We start from the raw sequence: 11966 nt of genomic DNA, 5'->3' as shown, positions 1-11966 counted from the left end.
AACAAATGGCGTTACACTAAGCTAAAAAGCTTCTGCACATCCAAGGAAACAATGAACACAGGTAAGAGACAACCTAAATATAAGAGAAAACATTTGCAAATCATACCTCTGATAAAGTGTTAATGTGAAAAATATAAAAGCAACTGAATTCAATAGTAAGAAAACAACTTGATTTTTAGAAGAAAAAAAAAAATAAGGACAGGATTTGACTTGCCATGGAGCAAGACTCCGTTTAACTTTTGGGGGCCGGATTTTTGGGGATATAATTTACACAGATGTGAATGGACTTTTTAAAGGTAAACATGTCAGTATATTCTGGTAAACGTACACAATCATATAACCATCACCCTATGTCAATAAAAGAAATTTCCGTCAGTAAAACATTTCCTTGTGCTCTTTGCAACCAGTCCAACCTTGCCTCCACCTTTAACCAGTTGTAACCACTAAGTCACTGTCGTATTTTTACAGTTTTATCTTCTCCAAAATGTCTTACAAATGAAACCATCATACATATAAACAGTTTTTGTTTGTGCTTACCTGTTTTGTACATGTCTTATTTTACTTAGTATAAAGTTTCTGCATTCATCTATGTTGATGCATATGTAAGTAATTTGCTTATTTTTATTTTTTTAAAATAATTTCAACCTTTATTTTAGATTCGGGGATACATGTGCAGGTTTCTTACATGGGTATATGTGTGATGCTGAAGTTTGGGGTACGATTGATCCAGTCACCAGGTAGTAAGCATAGCATCCAATAGTGAGTTTTCCAACCCATGTCGCTCTCCCTCCTTCTCCCTTTTTTTACTTGTTTAGCAGTGCCTCATTGCATATCCACAAATTGTTTATCAATTTTTCAGTTAATAATTACTTTATTATTACTGATTTGAGGATATCGTGAATAATATTGCTATAAATATTTGATATAAAATATTTGTGTAGACAAAGATTGTGATTTCTCTTGGATTGATACCTATAGAAGTGAAATAGCTTGGTAAAATGTTTATTTACATTTACAGGAGACAAACATATTACTTTTCAAAGAAGCTGTAACATTTTACTTTTCCACTGGCAATGTATGTGAGTGCCAGTTGACTCGTAACCACTCTGTTTTTGTTAAATTTAGTGTTCCAAAGTCTCTATCATGATTTCTCCTTTAATTTCTATAAAATTTTAACTTGCATATTTCAAAAGTCTATTATTATGTAGAGAATTGAAAAACATAATTTCATAATCATGTAGCCATTTTATGATAACAAAATATTTCCCTTTATCCGGACATTATTATTTTATTGGTAGCCTATTTTGATAATATAACTATACCAGTTTTTTAAAAATTAGTGTTCCTATCACCCATCTTTTTGAATCTTTCACTATAATATGAATTGTGACTTTAAATGATCTTTTCCTGGCAAATAGTGTGTATTTGGATCTAGTTTCTTTTACCCATTCTGATAATATTGATTAAACAAAGAAAAAAATTGTGTTTATCACGTGTTTTCAGAAAGATGATTGTAAAATTCCTGGCATTAGGCTTATTTTTTTCTATTTTTTACAACAAATTATGTTTATTTACTTTACTTTTTTATTAATACTTATACCTACTTATGGGTAATATAGTTTGGATATTTGTCCTCCAAACCTCATGTTGAAAATTAAACCCCAACATTGGAGATGGGGAGGTGTTTGGGTGATGAGGTTAGATCCCTCATTAATGGCTTTGTGCTGCCCCTGTAGTAATAACGAGTTCTTGCTCTATTAGGTACCATGAGATCTGATGGTTAAAGTCTGGCCCCTCCTTCTATCTCTCTTGCTCCCTCTCACCAGGTGACACACTGACTCCCCCTTGTCTTTCTCCATGAGTGAAAGCTTCCTGAGGCCTCACCAGAAGCCAAACAGATGCCAGCACCATGCTTCTTATACAATCTGCAGAACTATAAGCCAAATGAACCTCTTTCGGTATAAACTATCCAGCCTCAGGTATTCGTTTACAGCAATGCAAAACATACTAACACAATGGGGTATAGGTAATATTTTTATGTACAAAAATGATATATAATGATCATATTATGGTAAGAAGAATATGAATCACCTCAAATGATTTATTTGTGTTGGGAACATTGCCAATCTTCTCCTCTAGCTATTTTGAAATACTGTAAATTCTTGTTAACTATAGTCACCCTATTGTACTATCAAACACTAGAACATATTCCATCTACCTGTATTTTTACACTCATTAACCAACCTCTATTCATTTCTCCCTCTACACTACTCTTCCCAGTCTCTGGTAACCACCATTTCACTCAGTAATTTTGTGAGATCAACTTTTTAGCTTTACATATGAGTAAGAGCATGTCATATTTGTCTGTCTGAGCCTGGCTTATTTCACTTAACATGACCTCCAATTCTATACATGTTGCTACAAATCACAGAATTTAATTTTTTTATGGTCAAATAATATCCCAGTGTGTACACATACCATATTTTCTTTATCCACTCATTCACTGATGGACATGAAATTTGATCCCATATCTTGGTTGCTGTGAATAATGCTGCAGTAAACATGAGAGTGCAGATATCTCTTCAATATAATAATGAGACAGAGTTTTACTGAAAATTTACTTTCTGGAGCAGTCCAGTGGTGGTGGGCTGGACAGGTGAACCACTACTTTTTGTAAAAGGTATGCAGTTTATTTAGCAAATCCATTGAACTCAAAACAAAGGGCTCCCATCCCCTGTACAACCTGCATTCCAAGGAGTGGGCCGGGCTTTGGATGTCCTTCATAAATAAAAGTTATCCTCAGGTTGGCTATTCCTGGGGTCCTTAATTCAGAGCCCCTCTTAGGTCAGAGGGCCTTTCTCAGGGTATGCTTAAGTTGTTGCTGCCACGGGTGTCTGCTATACACATATGCAGAAGAATGACTAGACTCATCATTCACCATACCCAAAATTTAATTCAAAATGCACTGATGACTTAAACGTAAAACTTGGAGAAAACTGCCAGAAGGAAACATTGGAGAAATTCCTGACATTAGTTTTTTGGGAGGTTTAATTGAGCTTTAGTTATCTCTAAATTTATGGTTTTGACCAGATGCAGTAGATGACACCTGTAATTCTAGCACTATGGGAGGCTGAGGTAGAAGGCTCGCTGAGCCTAGAAGTTCAAGACCGTCCTGGACAACATGGCAAGGCCTCTTGTCTCCAAAAAATCTAAAAATTAGCTGAGTGTGGCGTACACCTGTGGTTCTATCTATTTGGGAGACTGAGGCAGGAGGATTGCTTGAGCCCAGGAGGCTGCAGTTGCAATGAGCTGTGTTCGTGCCACCACACTCCAGCCTGTGAAAGAGTGAGACTGTGTCTCAAAAAAAGATAAAACAATTTTTTAAAATAAATAAATGTATAGTTTTTATAAAATTTCAGGGGGGAAATAAAAAGTTATTTTTTTCTTGCCTTATGCTTTCTTCTAGATCTTATATTACAAATACATTAAACCTGCTTGATGTTTTCCTATGTATAGACTCCTTTGAGTTTTCTTGGTCTTTTTTTCCTCTATATGCCTCACTTTGGAGTTTCAGCCTAATTCAGTCTCCCATTAAACTAAATTATGTAGGATTTTGCTTTAAATACAACACAAATGTAAAAGTACTCTCTATCCTGATTTTTCAGATTACTTGGTGAGTCACTTATAATATGTCAGCCATGCAAATTGACATGTTAAAATATACATAAGTCATTTTGCATAAAAATGAAATTATTCTTTGGTTGCTGAAGTGAATCTTGTATTCGTAAAGCTCAGATACACAGCAAAATGTTCTTTTTGATCACTACTGATGATGCTACTCTGTATATTCAGAAAATGTCTTTTGATTTGATCTATACCACCAAGTGTCCTAGAGCATGGAATAGCTCCCTAGTTGTTTTTAATGTCTGTTTTAATCTTGGCTACCCTACAATATACAATTAATGGAGTGAATGTAGATTTATTCTTATTCATTTTTCTTTATATATATTGTGATTTCTCAATATGTGGAATTATGTTTTTCACTAGTTCCAGAAAATTCGCCAGCACTTTCTTTGAGAATTTGCCTATTCTTTACTCCATCTCTTCTCTTCCTGTGAGACTCTAATTAAAGGTGTTTTTAGACAATTTTATTTTGTTCTCTAAATCTCTTAGTAGTTTATATTTCTCTTTACAATATCTCCTTTTTGCTATAGGCATGGTTTCTAATATACTTCAGCTTACATCTTACTGATTCCCTCTTAAACTGCTTCTAATATGCTCTGTATTTAACTGTTAAAAGTCCACACATAATTTTTATCATCTTTCTTATTGCCGATTTTTAACATCTCATTTTTCGGTAAACTGATCATAATCATTTCAAAATCTAGGTCACATAAATCCTTGGATATTTGTTTCTGTTGCGTCTCCTCTTAGGTAATAGATATTTTCAAGTACTTAGTAATATTTAATTATCAGCTCATATTTATTGACTTTAATCCAGGTAACCAAAATTGGCAATATTTCTTTCTGAATGTTCATGTTTCCTCCTTTTATTGCATATGTCTAGTGTAATCCACAGGCTCTAGAACTTTTAGTGTGCCCATCATCTGAATAAGGCACACTGTACCTATTAAATCATCATCTGTCCCTCTCCTCTCCCTCCCACCTTCTGAGCCTCTAGCATCTGTATTTCTTACTCTGTGCTCATGTGTACACATTTCTTAGCTCCCACCTATAAGTAAAAATATATTCTATTTTTCAAATGTAAAATAAAATAGTAAAAACAAGACTTTTGAATGGCAGCTGTGCTCAAACTTTAAGCAGCAATTAGGAAACAGTACAAAATTAAAAAGACTCCAATGGTCAACTTTTCAATTCCTTATGGCTGTGGTTACTCTTAATATGCTAAATATTAAATAATTTTAATCTGTATTTGCCCATCCAGCCTCTGGAAAATTCTATATACCTATTCTAGCATGAAGACTTAAATATTTTGCATGGTAAATATGTATTGCTAATATATATCTTTAACCAAGACATCTTATTAGTTATCATTTTACCCTTCATATGTTGACATGAAGCATTATATTCCCTGAATTTACTATGTAAATTCAAACTTCAAATAACATCTCCCTAAATCTCAAATGACTAAGTAGAGTTTGCACAGTGGTATTATTTCATCAAAAATTCACTATTAATATTCCTTAGCAAATAAATCTCATCAGAATTGTTCTTTTCTCTTTGAAATATGGAGTTCTGAAACAAAATATATGAAGTTACATAGAAATGTAATATCTACAAACCTACAATGAATTAAAAGTGTGTGGAATTTCAGAACTTTAAAAAGCTCATAAATATTGAATCTAACCTTAAACACACCTCTCTCTCTCTCTGTCTCTCTCTCTCTCTGTCTCTCTCTGTCTTTCTCTCTGTCTCTGTCTCATAAAATAACATTTGTGGAAAAGAGATTTTCAATACTATGAGCTAAAGGCAAAAGAATAGAATTATTCTGTTTATGTCTATTTACTTCCTTAGTAAGTGACATGATAAGCCTGGGGTAGAACGTAGCTTTGTATTTTTCAGTGTTTTAAAGGAGAACTCTATAAAATCAAAATAAATAGATAATACTGAGTTAGTTAAATTGACGCATCTATCACCTAGATTAAATGACATATGAAATGACACATAAGAGTCATTTTGCATCAGAATGGAAATGTTTCCCCAGCTGCTGAAGTGAATCTTAAGCCACAAAGGGCCTGCACATTTAACAAATGACTCAGCTTGAGCAATACTGTCAAAAAGGACAGTAATGTCAGTCTGAACCATATAGGATCCCTGATTAATAGAAGTCCCCCTATGATGGAGTAAGTTACAACCTTAATGTACAAATAATGAACCTCTATTAAAAGGAAGGGTATCATAAATCAAAATACTGTAGAAAAACCATAAACCTGTGGCAACATAATGGCCACCAGGGCTCAAGCTATATTAATCTTGTATGGTGCAATATCATTTCTCCAAGAGAGACAACTAAGTATATCCCATATGAAAGTGAATTATGAGTGTGATAAAGGTTCTGGACTATTCATTTAAGTTAATGGCAAGGTTCATGTTGAGATATCCCCTGGTTAACTCCTCCTCTCACTCTGCCTTGCACTCTTCTTCAGCTAACACAAACATCCACTCGTTCAATCTTCATTCTAAGCCTTCCATTTGTCTAAAATGCTACAGGAAAGAAAGAAAAGAGAGAACACTATAAGCTAACATAAATTCTCTTTCCCTCAAAATATTTTTAGTTTTCTTTTTCTTCAGTGATTACACCTGCCAAATGCTAAACTTATTTAAACCTTTGTTACATATGTATTCTGTCTGCTCATAGTAACACATAATTTCATATGGTTCCTGCATATTTCTCTATTGCCAATTGCATATTGGAAATAAACCTTCCATTTGAATTAAATGTGAAAGAGTCAAGGAAGTATTTAATACAAAGTATCATAGTATTTGTTTGGAAGAGTTTTTCACTTATAATTTAATATAACAGAAGCAATTTTTTTCTTAGTGTAGCCTAGTTGGTCATGATTTATGACTATCTCATATGATCAAGACAGATTCTAATCAGATGGAAAACCTTAGTCAATTGTTTACATATTTTGTTCTTGTAAAAATATTTGCAAACAGTTTTATTCTATTAGAAATTGCTAATAGTGACCCACATGCTTCAATAACACCTGAATCAAGGACCAATAGCCTCTGCTGCTTTTAAAGGTACATGTCTTCTTAGTTAGTGGCCATGTATTTTAATTATTTCTTGTGCTATCAAACTGGAAGTTTATTGGTTTATAATGAATTTAGACTTAGTTCTGGAAATTCAAGTTTGTTTCTATAGTTGATACTATTATATAATCAATTCAAATATATCTCAATCATTTCCAGATATTTTTTCCTCCCCAAGTCGCTTATGGTAACTCAGTCAATCAGGATGCTGCCTCTGTCTCCTTCCATTTTGGCCTATGTTCTTCCATTTATCTAAACTCCTGCTTATTGGCATTTATTCACACCGACATTCACAGTCATGTGGAAATCAGGAAGGCCTTTGGTTAACAAAAATCTGTTGTAATGCTATCGTGTGGGGTCCACCATCACCCCAGGATAGCCAAGTTTACATCATCTTGGCCCTTTATGTTTGAATCTTGAAGTCACTATAAAACCCCTAGTCCCGGAGGAGGAGGCCAGGGATAGTAGTTAACAGGTAAAGACACCGTACTGTCCTGCTTAGATTTGTGATACAGGAGACACAAGCAGGTAGTGGATATTTCATGACTTACATTTGCCATAAACAAACCTTCTATCTGTAATCTACTATAAACAAACAGATAGGATAACTTCATATAGTGATAAGAACAAAAAGAAAATGTAATATGATTAGGCATAATGTGAAAGTGACTAGATGAGTCCCCTGCTTAGGATCATGAGAGAAATCCATAATGAAAAAGTGACATTTGAGATGGCATTTAAATAAGAGAAATGTCAGGCATGTGAACAGTTGAAAGACTTCCCACTCTGAAAACAAATAAACAAATAAACACCATAAATTAAAAAAAGAAAGTTGCAAATGTCCTGGAAGACATTTGTATTGTTTGTATTTTTATGAGATACAGGAAATTGTATGTTGGGCAAGGAATACATACACATATTTGGTCATGTAAAATTCAGAAGCCAAATATTTTGATACCTGCCTTGTAGAAGGTTATGAGAAATTTGGGATTGTTTTAATTGCCATCTGTCTTTTTTGTGAGGATGGAATTAATTTACTATTTTATGCTTTAAAAATCTTACTATGATTCCTCTATGTAAAGAGAACTGGAAAACAAGAGTGGAGGTAGAGATACTAGTTTGGAGACTACAGTTGGAGTGATCATAGATTACAAAAGGTTAACAGTCCCAGACCGTATGAGAACTACCAAGAAAACAGAGGAGAATTCAGGCCTGAGCATATATCAGAAATAATGTGGTCTATGATCCAGTAGTTTCACTTCTGTGCATATACACAAAAGAATTGAAAGCAGGGTCTTGAGGGGATATTTGTACAACCAATGTTCACAGCAGTATTACTTACAATAGCTAAAATGTGGAAGCAGCTCATGTCTGTTGACAGATGACTGCATAACAAAGTATGAACTATAAATACAATGAAATAGTATTCAATCTTAAAAAGGAAGGCAAGTCTAACATATGCAACAACAAGGATAAACATTGAGATCATTATGCTAAGTGGTATAAGCCAGTCACAAGAAGACAAATACTATATAATTCCACTTGCGTGAGATAGAGTAGTCAAAATCATAGAGACGGAAATTAGAATGATGGTTGCCAAAGGCAAGGATAGAAGAGGAGAGGGGCATGAAAAGTTATTGCTTAATGAAGACAGAGTTTTAGTTTTACGAGATGAAAAGGTACAGAGACGGTAGTGGTGATGGTTGCACAACATTATGGATGTCTTTGATACCACTGAACTGAACGCTTGAAACTGTTACAATGATAAATATTATGTTATATGTATATAACCACAGGACAAAAGTAATTTAAAAAATGTGTTCAAGGCATGAATGGTGTAATAATTTATGTAAATAGGGAAGACTTTTAAAAAGAAACAAAAACTGTTGTGGGTAGGAGGAGGAGTAATAAAAATCTTTGTTTTGGCTTAGCCTTGTTAATTTTGAGTGATGATTGTCATGCTATCTTGAGGTAGGTGCTCAACAGCTCTTCTTGATTAAATAAGTAATTAATCAAATAAGGTGCCTATAAGAACTCAATAATACAAAGAGATCAAAAGATGAGATACTTAGATATATCTAAATATTCAGTAAAAAGAACCTGTCTAATTTTTGCAGATACTTAGATATATCTAAATACTCAGTAAAAAGAACCTGTCTAATTTTTGCAGATACTTAGATATATCTAAATATTCAGTAAAAGGAACCTGTCTAATTTTTGCAGGCTCTGTGCCAGAGAAAATAAAAGATGTGCAGGACATAGATATTGTCTTTGAGATACTTGTTCTAACGGGAGATAAGGGCATAAGCAAATACATTACAAGACAATGTGTTAAGTGACATACTTTTAGTTATTTTTTTCTGAAACACATTTTCGGAAGATGGTACGTGAAACTGAATGTCTCCCAAACATCTGAAATGTAGAGAACAAGGTGACAAGAGGGCCCAACTGGGCTTCTATTTCTCTCAAAAATAAAGTAAAACACAAAGAATTCTTAGAAACCTAGAAACTTTTCCCTTATTTTGTGTGGTAACATTATTACCACAGTCATTTTTTTTCTTTAAAGGCAGATTATAATATGAAGTGCTAAACCCATTTTAGAAGAAAGCAAAAACCAAATAAATACCAACCCATTGTTGATATGTTGTAATTTCGACCAATTTAAATCTAGTCTGCAGGATTTGAGGAGTCTCTGGAGAATCTATTGGTCAAATAGTGAAATCATTGCTGTAGCTTATTTATATAATATTAAATGAGAAGTTTAAAATTATTGCATTTTATGTTATTGTTTAGAAGGTTGTTTTATAAACTTTAATTTTTAGTAGTAAAATATAACAGGGTTCTATGCAAGTATAAATGGAACTATAATACTCTTTATAGATAGGATTCGGTGACAGAGTTAAACGTTAAAATGCACCTTTTCATACAATCTGAATGATTCTGTGAAAATTTTAGCTATGCATAATGTGCTATATGATAGTATATAAGAAAAATAACCATACGTATTTTGAATTCAAAGTGAAAACAAACAAAGCAAATGCAAATAGATCATGCTAAATGTAAAGACATTGTAAATGATGATGTTATATGTATTTTATATAAAAGCATGATGGCAAAACATTTCTAGATGGAAACGAATATGTCATTTATCAGGTTAGTAGGCTGAGCTTCTTGTTGAACACTCATCTGCTATACAAGAGTGACGAAAAAGACAAAAATATCGACAGACACTATTTTTTCCTTGGACTACAGACAGTGTCTACTGCCAGCACACAGCGGTTCAACTCAGGCGTATGCTCTAAAAAATTGCAAATGTTTAGTCATGACAAAGCTGAAAGGAGGAACATTCATTTTATCTGGACTATTGAGTGGAAAAAATGGAAATTATGTTTGCATGAAAATCAGGTCAATATATTGGTACAATATTCTAGATAATGCCACCATAAAACAATCAATATACAAATATCCAGATAGAGTTAAAAATTATTTATTTTGTTTATCAAAAACACTAACATGTCTTATTTAATACATCTCTGTGAAATATAACAAATTAAAAAACATAATGTTCTATTAACACATGATGACCCAATGTACGGATGGATAATTCTGTTTTTTTTTCCTTCTTCTTTTTTTTTTTTTTTGAGATGGAGTCTTGCTCTGTCGCCCAGGCTGGAGTGCAGTGGTGCGATCTCAGCTCACTGCAAGCTCTGCCTCTCGGGTTCACGCCATTCTCCTGCCTCAGCCTCCCCAGCAGCTGGGACTACAGGTGCCCGCCACCACGCCCAGCAAATTTTTTTGTATTTTTAGTAGAGACGGGGTTTCACTGTGTTAGCCAGGATGGTCTCGATCTCCTGACTTCGTGATCCGCCCGCCTTGGCCTCCCAAAGTGCTGGGATTACAGGCGTGAGCCACCGTGCCCAGCCTGGATTGATAATTCTTATCGAATTACTCTCCTAATATGTATATTTAGGCTGTTTCTAATTTTTGTCTGTTACTTATTTCTTAAGTGTCTAAACTTTATTAAACTATGATAATGGGTTGCAAAAAGTAAACATGCTTTTCTATTTTAAATTCCTATGTTATTTCTTTAATTATATTTTTCTAACATTATTTTAAGTCCAAGTTATTGTCCCAGATGATTCTTCACTACCGAGTAGTTGTGGCATTAGTGGTTCAGGGACTTAAGAAAGAATCAGGCTTTATTCCAGATCAGTGTCATTTCTGTTCCTCTCACATTCGATGTTGTATGTAATTTATTGTTTCACTTTAAGAGACATGTAATTTGTAGACAAAATAAAACTACATCATTTGAGGAACTGTAAAGCATAATGGAGTTAGAACTTTGAATTCTATCTCCCTAGCTGCCAGAATGTAGAGACTCCCTGAGTCTCATTTTCTTCATGTGAAAAAATAAGTATATCTATACTACTCACTAGAGATGCCATTGAAAAAATATATATATATAAAGGTAGGAAATTGTCTAGTATATAAAAGAAAGTCAATAAATGGCAAAAATATTTTTATGAATGCATTTCATTCTCCTCAGAATTTGAAGAAGTTTAAACATCACCCTCGGGAATAAAAGACCAAAATCTAAGGTAAACCTGGTTATTCCTTAATGAATGCTACCTTCCTTTTATAGACAATCAGCTGAGGTGACTAGACATTTTCCAAAGGAAAAAGGCCATTTTTTTTTTCTTGCAAGTCCAATCGAAACGAGTTAGACTGTTTTTTAAAAGTCTTGTCTTGGAAAACAGGAGTTTGACCATAGGTATTCAAGTGGTAACAAATATTTCGATAATATATGACAAACACAAAAAGATAGCAAATGCATTTTAGATCAATGCCATTTTCTTAATTAATCCTTGGTGTACTCATAGGTGCGAGTTGAACAATGAGAACACATGGACACAGGGAGGAGAACATCACACACCGGGGCCTGTCAGGGGGTGGGGAGCTATGGGAGGAATAGCATTAGGAGAAATATCTAATGTAGATCATCGGTTGATGGGTGCAGCAAACCACCATGGCACATGTATACCTGTATACCTATGTAACAAACCTGCACATTCTGCACATGTATCCCAGAACTTAAAGTATAATAATAATAACAATAAACAGACAAAAAAAAAAAAGGAGTACTTACCTACAACTATTACTTTGCTCATCAACCCAGATTTAATATAAAC

The sequence above is a fragment of the Mandrillus leucophaeus genome, unplaced genomic scaffold (genome assembly GCF_000951045.1).
Source record: "Mandrillus leucophaeus isolate KB7577 unplaced genomic scaffold, Mleu.le_1.0 Scaffold33, whole genome shotgun sequence".
Taxonomy (NCBI): domain Eukaryota; kingdom Metazoa; phylum Chordata; class Mammalia; order Primates; family Cercopithecidae; genus Mandrillus; species Mandrillus leucophaeus.
This window is presented reverse-complemented; position numbering follows the sequence as displayed.